This window comes from Cupressus sempervirens, chromosome 11, assembly GCF_028749045.1.
Source record: "Cupressus sempervirens isolate cs-2001-9-10 chromosome 11, ASM2874904v1, whole genome shotgun sequence".
Taxonomy (NCBI): domain Eukaryota; kingdom Viridiplantae; phylum Streptophyta; class Pinopsida; order Cupressales; family Cupressaceae; genus Cupressus; species Cupressus sempervirens.
The window spans coordinates 281,801,575-281,815,907 of NC_143128.1; the positions used below are offsets into that span (position 1 = coordinate 281,801,575).

The window sequence follows — 14,333 nt, forward strand, 5'->3', positions numbered from 1 at the left end:
AGGTACCAAGAATCTACCAAGCCACTCTGCAATTAAGCGGATATCCTTTTCTCACTTAGAATTAATGAGAGTTTTAAATTCTTCAATTCTCTTTGGAGCAAATTAGCTATGACAGTGGTGCTCAGTTATGTGAATAATGCAAATTAGCTATGACGAAGTAAAGCATGCCTGGCATGATTGTCCACAGAGATATCAGACTACCTCATAGCAATTAATTGAGGGCGGTGAAGATAGTTTGTAAAGTTGCACTAAATGGAGATAGTGAAAGTAAGAATGCAGTAAGTTAACAGATATGGTAGACTACCTAATACGATCATAACAAGTTGTGAAGTTGATAGTAAGAATGTGTTTAGATCTTAGAAACAGAGTTGAAAAAAAAGGAACATCATGTTAGATCTGAGATTTTCCTCACCAAAATGTTGAAAAGGATGACAAATGTGCATACTAAGAAAAAATTAAACTTGAAAAAATAATATGTCAATTTTAACTATTTAATAGTTTGAACTTACGAATTAAGCATTAAATTGTTCTTTAAGCCATCCGTTACAATGCTCTCTTTCGCAATAATTTCACCTTATTTATGCTCCTGTGTTGCTTAAGCCATTCGTAAAAAGTTTGCCCTTCTTGCTGATAATGGAGATATATACGACTAAAAACAAAGAAGATTCATAAAGAACTGAATATAGGAGCAGGAACAAAGGATAACCTTGATTACACTCATTAGAAAGTTGAATGATATTATTATCATGCTGAGAATGAAGGGGGTAACGTGCCAAGAAAGTTGAAATTTATTATTTACAAATTACAAGTGTCATTTCTGATGCTTTTATAAAGTATACTTCAAATACTAATAAACTAATTTCTATGGTAACCAAAATTCAAATGGAACTTTGCTACCTAGACAGACTAATGACAATTAGGAGATTGTCTGTCTCGAGGCTGCTAAAATTGAAACATGACCAAAAAGGCAAAAGAGAACAATGAAATTCTTATTGCACGCCATCAAGAAACCTGTTTCGCCCCAGCCCATTTAATTGCATGCCATCAAGAAACCTATTTCACTTGAAGCCCATTTAAAATTATAAAATTTGTGAGTCAACAGATCCATTCTTATTATCTGTATCTAAATGATATTATAAAAAAATTATAGAATAGTTGGCCACAATAAGATCAAAACAATTTGAATGTCGAATGTACAATTATTGCAATTGTTGTATCATCATATGTTTGCTGCAAAGATATCTTTCTGAAATAGGGGCTTATTAACTTGACATTTAATTGGCATGGATTCTCTATATTCATGATGCTAGTATCAAGGCTTGAGATTTGAATTTAGTCATATGACACTTCACATCGGAAAAAAGTTTAAAATTTTCAGTTTCTAAATTGGAATGAAGGAAAATCCATCATCCAAAAGGAAATTAAAAAGATTATATGATACTTTTATAGAGGAAAATGAAGCATACATTTTAACTTCAAGCGGGGATTGAGATTATATGCATAAAAATTTAATTACATTTTTAATATTTATAGTTCTTAACTTCCTAATGTGATAATTAAGCCTAGACTTCTTAATTTATTGTGGAAATTATCTCCTACTTATTAATTGATGAGCTTAAGGGGCTTTCTAATGAGTGGTTCATAAGGAACAACACTTGGTGAAGCTTTTGCAAATGAGGTTGCAAACACATTGGGTTTAACCATGGAGGAAACTCTATAATTAAATGGGCTCAAGATCAAGTAGTACTAGGATGTGTGGCCTCTCGAGAAGTCCTGGTACTTCACCATTGTGAGCTTCACCTAGATCCAATGAGTGCTAAGTGTTCCATTTATCCTCATGAGAGATGGATTCATGTTGAATCACTACTCATGAAATATGGGTTAATTTGTTTGACTCAAGAACATAGTTAAATGCTCACAGCAATATCACAAGTCTAGAATATTTGGATTTGTGTATATGAATTTTATTATACTGATATAATTTCTTATTTTATTTTTTTACTAGTAAAATGTTTCATTTATTCTCATGAGAGATGGATTCATATTGAATCACAACTCATGAAATATGGGTCAATGAGTTTGACTTAAAAACACATAGTTAAATTCTAATAGCAATATCACAAGTCTAGAATAGTTGGATTTGTGTATATGCATTTTATTAGATTGCTATAAATCAAACTAAAAAATGTCTTATTTTATTTTAAAACTAGTGACAACTTAGATGTTCCAGTCATTACAAGTTTAGACTTCAACATTTATCTTATTATTTGATGTTACATCATATGTTTCTAAAGAAAATGAATAACTTTTTATTTTTTGGATCTTTCTTTTCTTCATAAAAGTAAAAGAGTTTTCTATTACAAGTAGGTCCTCCCCAAAAGCATGTGTGATGCTTTTTATGGGCCACCAAGTCCAAGAAGTCTCTAAATGAACCAAGAAATCATCATAAGCAAACATAGGTCCCTATACACAAAGTTATGTATCAATAAAAAGTAGAAAATTATATCATTCAATTTACAAGAATTACCAACAATCTACAATTGATAGAATAGCCTATAGAATTTTATCTTAAAATATACCAGCACTTTTTGAATTTTATTATTTGAATATTTAGAATTGTGATATATACTTTGAAGGACAAAAAAACTCACATTTAAATGGCTTGTACATGTATCCCTTCATAGTGTCAAATTCTTTATCCAAGGAAATAAAAACTTTAATATTGCATCAACTTTAATGAAGTATTTCCTTTGCCAGCTGATTTTTATGAGGATCAATGATATTACTCCACCAAAAGTTATTCCATAGGACAATCCAAATGTTATCCCATGCCATAGATAAGTAGTGCTTCTCTCTATCTTATCAATGTAAATTGGAGGAGAAGAAGGAACAAATGTAGGCAAAGAACAATTTTTGGGTAGGGGACACCCCCATAAACCAGGATTCTCTGAATAAGAGGATTCTCTAAAGATGGTCATATGTGTTCCTTGTGGTATTCTTCTTGAAAGATTATTATTTGATAGATCTAGTGAGCCTAAAAAACTCAGAGAGTCAAGCTCTACAGGGATCTATCCTAAAAAATGATTTCTTGAAAGGTCCAATGCATCCAATTGATGCATTTCTCCAAAACCTTTTGAAATGCTTCCATTCAAGTTATTCATTGAAAGGTTTAAAAGCCTTAGCCCCTTCAAATTCCCTAAATTAGAAGGAACTTCTCCCTCGAATTCATTGTTTGAGAGATCTATAGATGTGAGTGTGGAAAGAATATATGAATAGTGTTGATCTGTACCTTTTAAAGTCATATCCAACCCATCTTGATAGAATGACTCATTATAACCAGAGGACAATACTAAACCATTCTGAGTTTCCTTTGCCATTGCTTCCAATAATGTAATTGTTTGTGGAATTGTGCCTGAGATGTGATTAGATTAAAGCAGCAAGATTTGAAGGTTCATTAGCTAGCCTATTTCTGAAGGAATATTGCCTACAAAATTGTTCTCCTTCATCACCAGCACTCTTAGCTCTGAAAGATCTCCAATCAAATTTGGTATTTCACCACCAAATAAATTGTTTCCCATATCAAGAACCTATAGCTTTAAATAATTTTCTAATGAAAGAGGGAATGATCCATGCAACTTATTATTGTGAACAACTAATCAATATAAATCACTTAGCTTACTAAACTCATGTGGTAAGCTTCCTTCCAAACTATTATTTCCCAAATTTAGGACAACGAGGGAAGAGCAATTGGACAAGCTGACAGGGATCACTCCTGTTAAGTTGTTGTTTGCAAGATTTAACATATTGAATAGGGACAATTTACCCAAGCTAGGAGATACTATCTGAAGTATTGATGATTGTGGGCTTTACTTCAAAAGTCCAATTGTGTGATTCACAGTGGAGATGATTTGAGTACAATAGTTGATGTATTATTGTACTTGTAACAACTAATGTATTGTAGAAGTTACTTCAATAGCTAATGTATTGCTGAGATTAATTATGTTATTGAGCAAGATTATTACAAACCTTCATAATCTGTTGTCATGGAGGTTGATCAGCCTATGTGAGTCTCATGTTTTTGCTCATACCTTTCAATTGAGGAGGCCAATCATTCTGGGTATTGTTGCATTCAATTCCTATTGTTGAGACAGTCATTTTAGGAGAAAATTGGATGGCATTTGCTACTACAATTAATTATCTAAACTTTACTAGGCAAGAATAGGGGTAATAGCTTGAGTGTTTTGATTTGAGCTTGGAAGGTGCCTATCACATTGGATTTTTATTGTTTCTTCATCAACAACATTGGGCATCATCATTATCAGGTTCTTCTTGCATTCACTAAGTAGTTTGCATTGTCATCATAGGCATTTTAATTGCTTCTATAAGTGAATACTCCGAAAATAAAATTTGGCACTATTGTCAAACAATTGTAAGCCAAGAGTCTTGACCAATTCATAGCATCATTGTAGTAGACATTTTATTGTAAAGAAGGAGATATAAGTTGTTGGTCAACTACTATTGTAATTGAATATGTTATTGTGATTCATGATCAACTCATTAGTTTGCATGCCAATTGTTTGTCAAAATGTCAATTGGCTATAGGTTCTTTTTTTGGGCATAAATAATATCATAATTATGCATACCAAATGTTTGTTAAAATACCACTTGGCTATAGTTGTATAAATGTCATCTTAGGTTGCATCTAAAGTGTTTTTCATAATTACTAGTTGCTATAGCTACATATTGCAAGTAGTTTCAGTCGCATATATGCATTGAATATTGTTAAAATAAGTTGCATATTCATGTTAGGTCATTGTTCAGTCAATTTAGAGTCATTTGTAAAAATTCTCATTAATGCAAATTGAAGAAAAGAGTCATTAAAGCAAACTGAAATGTTATATCAGTCAATTGACCCTTGTGTGTGAAGTGTTTGATGAAATTCTTTGAGCCTTCAATCAGCATTATAAGGTCAGATTTGAGCAGGGTCATTACATTTTATTTAACCTTTTTAACAACTTGGTACTTAAATAGCAAATAGACTCTCTATTAATCTGGAAAATATTAGAAGAAATGTGTTGCCCTAGAAAAAAAAAGATATTTTGGTGATATCTTCAAGACTAAGGTGAAGGTAGAAGGGAAGTTAGTTGAGCTCTAGAAAGCTATGTGGGAAGGCATGGCTATGAATAATATTATGTAGGAGGAGGATAAATACAGAAATTTCTAGAAGCAAACAATGATTAGAGAGGAGACCCACTAGAAACAGAGATCTAGGGTATTGTGGCTCAAAGTGGGTGATAGGAATACTGCATTTTTTCATAGATCCGCCTCAATTCATAAACAAAGAAACACTATAGATAACATCAAAGATGATAATAATGTGAAGCTAAATAAACTTGAAGAGATAGGGAACTGGGTGATGGCATATTTCATAAACTCTTATTTGGAAGAGCAAATAAACTTTAGGGAGGAGGATAGGTAGTGGTTTATTAATTCCATGCCCATGGTTATCTCGGTTGAAGAGAATGAAGAGTTAGCTCAAATGGTGACTGAGGAGGAAGTCCTCAGAGTTGTGCTCTATGAAAGCTTATAAATCTCTAGGACCTAATAGTTTCCCTCCGGCATTTTTTTAGCACTTTTGGGATGTGATCAAGTTGGATCTCCTTCGAGCAGCCTATGACCTTTTCAGAACTAGGAAACTACTTAAACAACTTAATAAAACTTTTATTGCCTTGATCCCCAAGGTGAAAGACCTAGAGGTCCTTTCCAACTTCAAGCCGATCAGTCTATGTAACACTACTTATAAGATTTTCTGAAAAATTATGGTGAATAGGTCAAAGTTGTTGCTACATAAGTTCATTGGGAAAACCCAAAGTGGGTTTGTCCTAGGATGCAAAATCTTGGATGTTACCATAGCGATACATGAAGTTTTGCACTCAATGGAGAAGAGTGACAATCTCGGTATGGCTTTGAAACTTGAAATCTCTAAAGCTTATGATAGGATTAATTGGATTTTCTTGTATAAAGTTATGGAAAAGAATGGCTTTAGTCAAAAAATTATTAGAATGGTGGAATCAATGGTGGAAATTGTCAACTATTTTGTGATGGTTAATGGGTCATCTTGGGGTAATTTTGGTGGGGAGAGGGGACTTAGGCAAGGTGATCCTATCTGTCCCTACCTATTTATCATGGTAGTTGAAGTCTTGGGGAGAGTGTTCTTGAGAAAGTTGGAGGGGAGAATAATTAAAGGCATTAAACCTGCTTCAACTCTTCCCCCCAAAGTGATACAATAGTTTTTGGATGATACCTTCCTAAGTGGGGAGTCCTCGATGGGTTAAGCTAGAGTTTGGAAGTTGGTGTTGGAGATATATGTGGTGAATGCAGGAAAAAGGATTAATTTTGATAAAAGAAAAGTGTTCCTCTTTAACACCCCCTAACTTACAATGAAGGACTATTAATATCTTAGCTTGCGATGTTTCTGAGTTACCTAATACTTATTTGGGTCTCCCCTTAACTATGAAAGATGTTAGTAACAAATTTTGGAATGGCATTTTTGAAAGGATGTACAGAAAGCTGATTGGGTGGAAAGGTAAAATGTCAAGTAGTGCGAGCAAGCTGCAACTACTGATTTCCTCCCTCCAGGGATTACCAATGTACTTCTTGTCATTTCTCAAAATTTCTCAATGTATGGCTAATAAGTTGGAGAAAATTCAATGTAACTTTCTTTGCTTTGCAGGAAGTAAGAAGATTGGACTAAGTTTGGTTAGCTAGGAAATGGTTTCTAAACCCAAGAGCAAAGGAGGATTGGGAGAAAGGAAGATAACTGATTTCAATAATGTGCTTCGCACTAGGATGGGGTGGAATCTCATGAAGGAGGAATCTAACTGGTGTAACATTATAAAAGCTAAGTACCTTGGAAATTTGAAGTTATCACATTGCACCTAGAGAAATGATCTCCCTATGGGCTCTAATATTTGGGGAAATATTGTGAAAAATATAACCCTTTTGAAGGAGGGTGTCAAGTGGCTAGTGGGAAATGGTAACCAAATTAATTTCTGGGAGGATCCATGGCTTATGGATAAACCATTAATAAAAAAAAAAGTTTGGTTCTCTCTAGAATCACCTACAAGATCAGGGGGGAGGAATGGTAGCTTATTTTATTAGCCCAGGGAGAAAGTGGAAATTAGTAAAGCTGCATCAGAATGATATGGTTGGAGGGGAGATGATAGAAGAGCTAATTTCTATGTTGGAAGAGCATAGAATCTTAGGAAGGGACTAGACTGATGAGTTCATTTGGAAGGTTACCTTGACGAGGGAGTTATCAGTTAAATTTTCCTATAAACTAATGTTCAACAAAACATTTGAACCTAATGACTAGGGGAATGTTTGGTTTAACCACTTAATCTCAAAGATCAATATTTTTTGGTGGACCACCATCCATGGGAAAATTCTTTCTATAGACAACCTAATGAAGCGGGGGTTTCAATTACCCAATAGATGCCATATGTGTAAGAAGGAGGAAGAGAGCATCACCCACTTATTCCTACATTACAATTATGCTGCTAATGTTTGAAGGAGAATTCTTCAAATGCTGGAGGTGAACTGGGTGTTTAATATGGACATGGGGCAATTTATGGTGAATTAGTAGGGCCCCTTTACCCACCCCCTCCTTATCAATTTATGGAAGATCATTCCCACCATGTTTGTTGGGGTATATGGAAAGAGAGAAATAATAGGGCATTCAAGAATGAGGAGAGAGAAGAGAAAGTTGTGGTGGAAAGGATCTACAAATTGATGGTCAAAAACATTAGTTGTAGCAAGTGGACAAAATTGATGTTCCCTCCTTTTACCCTGGAGGTTAAAGTGGCCAAGAGCTGGAAGTTGGCAAAAAGGATAATGGAAATCAATAATTTTAATCTTACAGCTAGGAAAAGAACCCGATGGGAACCCCCACCTACTAATTGGGTTAAATTCAATTTTGATGCTGTAGCTAGAAAGGAGGGTTCAACAGGTGGAGGGATGGTTAGGGACATTAAGGGTAGGATGTTGTTGGCATATTTTGGTCAGGTAGGGAAAGTTTCAAATAGTATGATGGAGGTGATAACTCTGTATTGGGGCTTAAAATTAGTCATAAGTGTGGGATGGAGGGATGTAGAAATTGAAGGCAATTGTAAAATCATCATAGATACTATCAAAGGTAAAATGAGGGAGGGATGGGCCATCAAATGTGTGATAGAAGACATCAAGTACCTATTAACCATTCTTAATAGGTTTGGTTTGAATCACATATTTCAAGAGGGAAATAGTGTGGCTAATGGCATGGAAATGATAGGCTTAAAGGTGAAGGGGCTTAGATGGTTGAGAAATTTGAACACATTGCCAAAGTTGCTAAGGGAGTTAGTGAGTCACGAAGTGAAATATGATGAGTCCTAGTTGGATTTTTTGTATTATGTTGTTGAGCTAGTGGAGAGGAAAGGTCCTCAATGTACAAATGGAAAGGAGTGATGGATTGGGTATGGGGAATAATAAATTCACATGGCCTAAGAATTTTAAGTTTGAGATTTTTAATTATTTACCTATGTGTGTTATCGTATACTAATTCGAAAAAAGAATTAATTTTTAAATGTTTAATGTGAATTGGAAATGTTGTAAATAATGTTGATTTTCTGGAATAGATTGTGTAGAGATTTTTCATCAACGTTTCGAATCACACTACGTGATCCATCATCAGGAAGAGAGAGCAAGAGATGTCACATAATTTGACATCTCTTGCTCTCTCTTCCTGATGATGGATCACGTAGTGTGATTCGAAACGTTGATGAAAAATCTCTACACAATCTATTCCAGAAAATCAACATTATAAATCATGGATTGTGGAAATCTGATTGCATTAATGTTGTAAATGATTGGTAGAAAGATCATGATAGTTGACACGTGATCTCTCTTGCTAATTTGGTCACTTCCATTATTACTACTAATTGTGGTTATTATCTCCACCTTTTGGTTTTTCTACGTACTTGTGTGAAGTTATTTTTAGCAACTATGTTTGGGTTCTAAAGAAGAAGACAGGAGAGGGAAAAATTGCAGAGATGGGTGGTGATTTGATGCACATTGAGCTAGCTATGGTTGAGGAAAATGCAAGGAAGCCTTTGGTGTGGTTTTTGTTAAAGGAAGGTGGATTTGTCTCATTTATGGAGGTGCTTAATGAACATGATGAAAATTGCTCTATGCAATTTGTCAACTCTTGGGAGGACCGTAGAGTAACAATAAATGGTATCTCATTCCATATCTCCGAGGAGGTGATTTCTCTTGCCACAGGTTTGGCCATGAAGGGTAGGAAGTGGCAAAAGGTGATGAGGGTGATAGATGATGTGAGCCTACAATGCTTCTTTGTGTATGGAGAGGAGCCTATTCAACATAGAGGTGGTTTCATGTGGGAGAAGCTTCCTGGGCCATGGAACCAAGTTTTTTTGGTTCTGATGAAGTATCTAACCCTAGAAGAAAGGTATGGAGTCTGCTACTACTATCACTTTCCTCTTCTTAATCATTTTTGCCACATATTTTATTTCTATTCCATTCTTCCTATTGCATAAATTAGAGGATATTGTTACTGATGTGAAAGAAAAAATGAGAAAGGGGATAAATTTTACCATTTTACACCAAGGTTTAATTTTTAGGCGATATCAATTCCCCCCCTAGGATTTTGGAAATTGACATTCCTACCCATCTGAACCTGCAACCCCAAATGGTTCCCTTAGGATCATGAGTTCTAGAGTTTGTACCTAACAACCTTCACCTAGTGGATCCCCAGGTGAAACCCACACCCTTAGGGAATAGAGGGAGACATGATAAAGGGAAGGAGAAGGTGTTGGAGGAGTTAGAGGAAGAGAGGAGAGGGGGTAGAAAGAGGTTGGGGAGGTTAGCAAAATCTAATGCTAAGAGGAAATTGAAGGAGGGGGCCTCGCAAGAGGAAGAGATAGAGTCAGAGGATTTAGGCTGCCCCAAACAGAGGATGAAAGAAAGGGTAGTTAATTTTGGGGTGGGAGGAATGGAGGAGGAGGAAGAGGAGGTTTTGGACTCTTCTAGGTCATATTCAAGAGAAGGAAAAAAGGAGAATCAAGATGTGTAAAATGTTTCTGCAATAGTTGATCTGGGATGTGTGGACCTAATGAGGTATTAGTTCCTCGATATGGTGGACAACGTGCCCTCCCCCATAATGATCTCCTCCACTGTTAAAGCTTTTTCTAAATATGCTTCTAACCCCTCGATTATGTAGGAAGCTACAAAGAGTGGTAGTGATGGCTACTCAGGTGAGTTGCAAAAGGCTGGTAATGAGGTGTGGGAGGGAACCCATGCACAGGAGGAGAGAATGCACCTATTGACAAAGTTAATGGTTAAAGTGACACATGTGGCTGCCACCACACTGAGTTTGTTTAAGGACATAGAGGGAGACCTACCTAAGGAGGATTCTAAGATGTTATTTGACTTCCTGGCAAAAGACTAGGCTAACATCTTCCTAGGGAGGAAGGAGGCCAAGAAATATTAAGGGTTCCCTCCATTTAATTTTTATGTTGTTTATCTATTGGTTGTTAGACTTGATAGGTTGCAAGGTTGTTAAGCCTTTGTTTATATTTTACTATAGTTTCTTTAATTCAAAATCAGGCTATATGTTTAAGCTTGCTGAAACTTTTTTAACTATGGTTTTTAACCTTGTTTTTTTTTTACTTAGTGGTATGGGATAATTTTCTTTGATGGTAATTTTATGGTAGTTGACCAATTTGTGGCCAGCCCCCTAGTTTTGGCTACTTTTAATTCAAAAGCAAATTTATTTTAAATTTTTGTAAAGTTAATTTTTTCAAATCTAAAATCCTAAATAAAAGTAGCATATATATGTATGAAAATCTATACAAAATACATATTTTTGTCCACAATCTATATTAAAAAATATGGATAGTATATGTCAATTAAAATGGAATGAAAGCCATGCACAACTTTGTAGAACTGAATATAAAAGTATGAGAAAAAAACATGTTTGTCTCTATGATGTGTGGCAATTGTTGGAGGAGTCATTTGTTTCCACTATGGATCATGTGTATGAGAAGGTTCCATTCATGCATATGAGAAGGGTATGAAAGAAAATAGAGGCAACAATAGTTGTGGTGCTTCCATGTTTCTTTGACAGTAATGAAAAAGTAGATCTTTCAAAAGTTGTTACCTACACATTGCCTAACTTGTAGATAGCATAATAGGCTTGTTTTGGTAGTATTTTGAAAAAGAGAAAGGAGGAACATGCCATAATTTGGTAGGTTCCTTTGATTGTTAATGAGAGGAGGATTTTAAGGAAGATGAGAAAAAAAATGGACCAAGCTGCTAATACAAAAAATCAAATAAAATGGTCATGTTTGTAGCTAAAGGTGAGTATGCACCTTATAGCTTACATGCTTAAGGCAGATGTGTACAATATTAAAAAATGTTAGTGCACCATCAATAACAAGCCTGATTAGGTCAACATGGGTATGGGAAAGCTCTTTCTTTTGTTCCCATCAAAGTTTTTTTATTAGCGTATGGGTTAGCCTGGTGGCTTAGAAAGAAATATCATTTTTCACTCTCATTGTTGTTGTTGTGATTTTGACTACTAAAAGTGTTGTGGATCTGATATTGATTCTATTGTACTTGAGACCACCACACTACTAGTTTCAAAATCTTGGATAATTGAAAGGGTAAGCCTCATCCAATGTGAGGACCACTTTATAGGTGTTAGTGAGGAAGAAATGTTGACTCTTCTCCTACCGAAGATGGGGATCAAGATTTATATGCCATGATTTATTATTCTTTTAATTGTGTTATTCACCGTTATGAAGTATCAAAGTTTTTTACATTGATGGATGTAAATCATGAAATAAAACATAGAAATATATGTTTCTATCATTTGGTGATTTCATAAGGTCCAAAAAAAATTAGACCAAGATTGGTCAGTGTGAAAATTAACACTATTGCAATCATTGATTATTAATCTCCCATCATAAACAATTATTAAACTTTTGGAAACAAATTCACAGCTAATATCAACAAATAACACAACTGCAACTTCACCAATAAAATATAGAAAGAAATTCAAAACATAGAGAAGACAATATTTTTGGACAAATTGTCCCTGGAAAAACCCCAAAGGAAAAACTAGTTTTGTGGATGGAGAATATATTAACTTCAAAAAATCAAGAGATACAAAACTCCTTGGCTCTCACTTGTAGAATTTAGACAAAATCCTAATTTCTCCTATTGATATTCTCCACTACTATCCCCAATGCTATCACTACACCCTTGCTAACACTCATTTACTAACACTGCAAATACTTCTACAACTTCTTGTTGTTCTTTGTATTGTTATGTTCTCCAAATGCCTCACTTGACCCCCTTTTATACTACTCAACCAAGAGGTTTCTAGTTGCTTCTTGATCAAGATAACTCAACCAAGAAGTTTCTAGTTGCTTCTCAATTAAAACAACCTAACCAATAGGCTACTAGTGGCTTCTAGAAGGAGTTAATTAATTAACAAATATTTTTTTTTGTAACTCTAACAATTATTTGTCAATTAATCACATGTGGATGAACAACGATCCAAGCTACCTAAAACTAACACCCCCTCTTAGTGAGGAAGTTTTTTTGCACGACACCCAACTTATCTCTAAAGAAGATGAATTTCACCTTCCCCAATTCCTTTGTCAGAATGTCTACTACCTGCTTCTCCATAGGTATGTACTATAGCTGAACAACCCCCCATTGTACATAATCTCCAATGAAGTGATATCTGATGTCTATATGTTTAGACCTATCATGAAACACTAGATTCTCGAACAACTTGATGCAACTTTGATTATCATAGTGTATCATAGTAGTCTCAACCTTCTAACCAAACAAGGCTACTAACAACTTTCGAAGCCATATAGCTTCACATGTCGCCATGCTAGCTGCTATATATTTTTCTTCTATTGAACTTAGAGCCATGGATTTATGCTTCCTACTAAACCAAGATACAACTCCTAATCCCAAACTAAAACAACACCCCAAACTGCTCCTTTTGTCTATTTTACTTCCCACCCAATCTATATCAGTATAGCCCATTAACCTAATAGAAGAAGAAGTGTTGACATATTAGTCAAGTTTATTATTAGTGACAATACTTATTCAAATTTTGTATGGCTACTGAGCTCATTGAATAATCTATAGTGCTTGCCATATAATTCAGTAGCCACCAAACTCTACAGTTGTTATTGAGTCTTTTGGACTAAGTTCAGTGGTTACCAAGTAAATTCAATTAGCATGACATCTAGCAGTTCAACCCAAGCACTTCAGTGGTTACCAAGCATTGCAGTTTCTACCATGCTAGCAGTTCATATAATATGAAGTTAGTGTTTATCGAGTGCAGTCATGGTAAACAAGAAATCTAATTTATGTCGAGTTACACAATATCTACTAAGTCACCTGTGTAGACCAAGTTCAAGACTACTTTGAAGTGATCAGTATGGACTGAGCTTCGACTTCTACCGAGTGCATAATGATACCAAGTAATGATAGTCGACATCAAGTATTAGAACTTCACCAAGTCAGTCTTCAAAACCCGAGTGTCTTAATATGGGTTGACTTTTTAATATTGGTGTTAACTTGTATGATGGCTAACTTTGTAATTATATAAATTGGATTGGTATATATGTAATGTATTTTATTTTTTTGGATCGATAAATGGCCGAAGCCTAGATTAATTATTATTATTTGTTAGAATTAATGATTATTATATGTTAAGCGAAGGTAGATTCGAACCTAAGACCTCCCACATGAGAGGCTTGCAAGTTACCATTGTGTTGTAGGCTTTTTCCTGTATATATGTAATGTATTGTATCATATCCAAGGGTGTGAAATATATGAGGAAAAATGTGAATATGAACAAGCAATAGATAAAGAGTGTATTGTATGGCCATATCAATAAAGGAGTAGTAGAGATATATCCATCATAGAAAGGTGATTAGTACTTCAAGGAATCTCTATCAGAAATTCAGTTGTAAGTTAGAGATCTACTATTTTTTCCTAGCAAGTGAACTAGTCTAAATCCTTTAACAAGGTAGACTTAACAGTCTTTTCTAAAATCTCTTTATCAAGTGGATACTTCATTATGTGTTTGTAAAACCTCTAACAAGGTGAACCTAACAGTCTTAATTTCTCCTAATAGGGTAGATCATCATAAGTGATCAATGTAAGCCTTAACCGACCAACTTTATGCTATAGTATTGAAGTTTTGTGGGTATCATCCCCACCCTAGTTTTACTTTCTATTTGGAAGGT

At 34.8% G+C, this 14,333-nt stretch overlaps 1 pseudogene; it reads right to left on the reverse strand.

Annotated features, from left to right (window-relative positions):
• Positions 1-2,678: 2,678 nt before the first annotated feature.
• Positions 2,679-14,333, reverse strand: part of LOC149529205 (uncharacterized) — a 148,215-nt pseudogene continuing 136,560 nt past the window's right edge.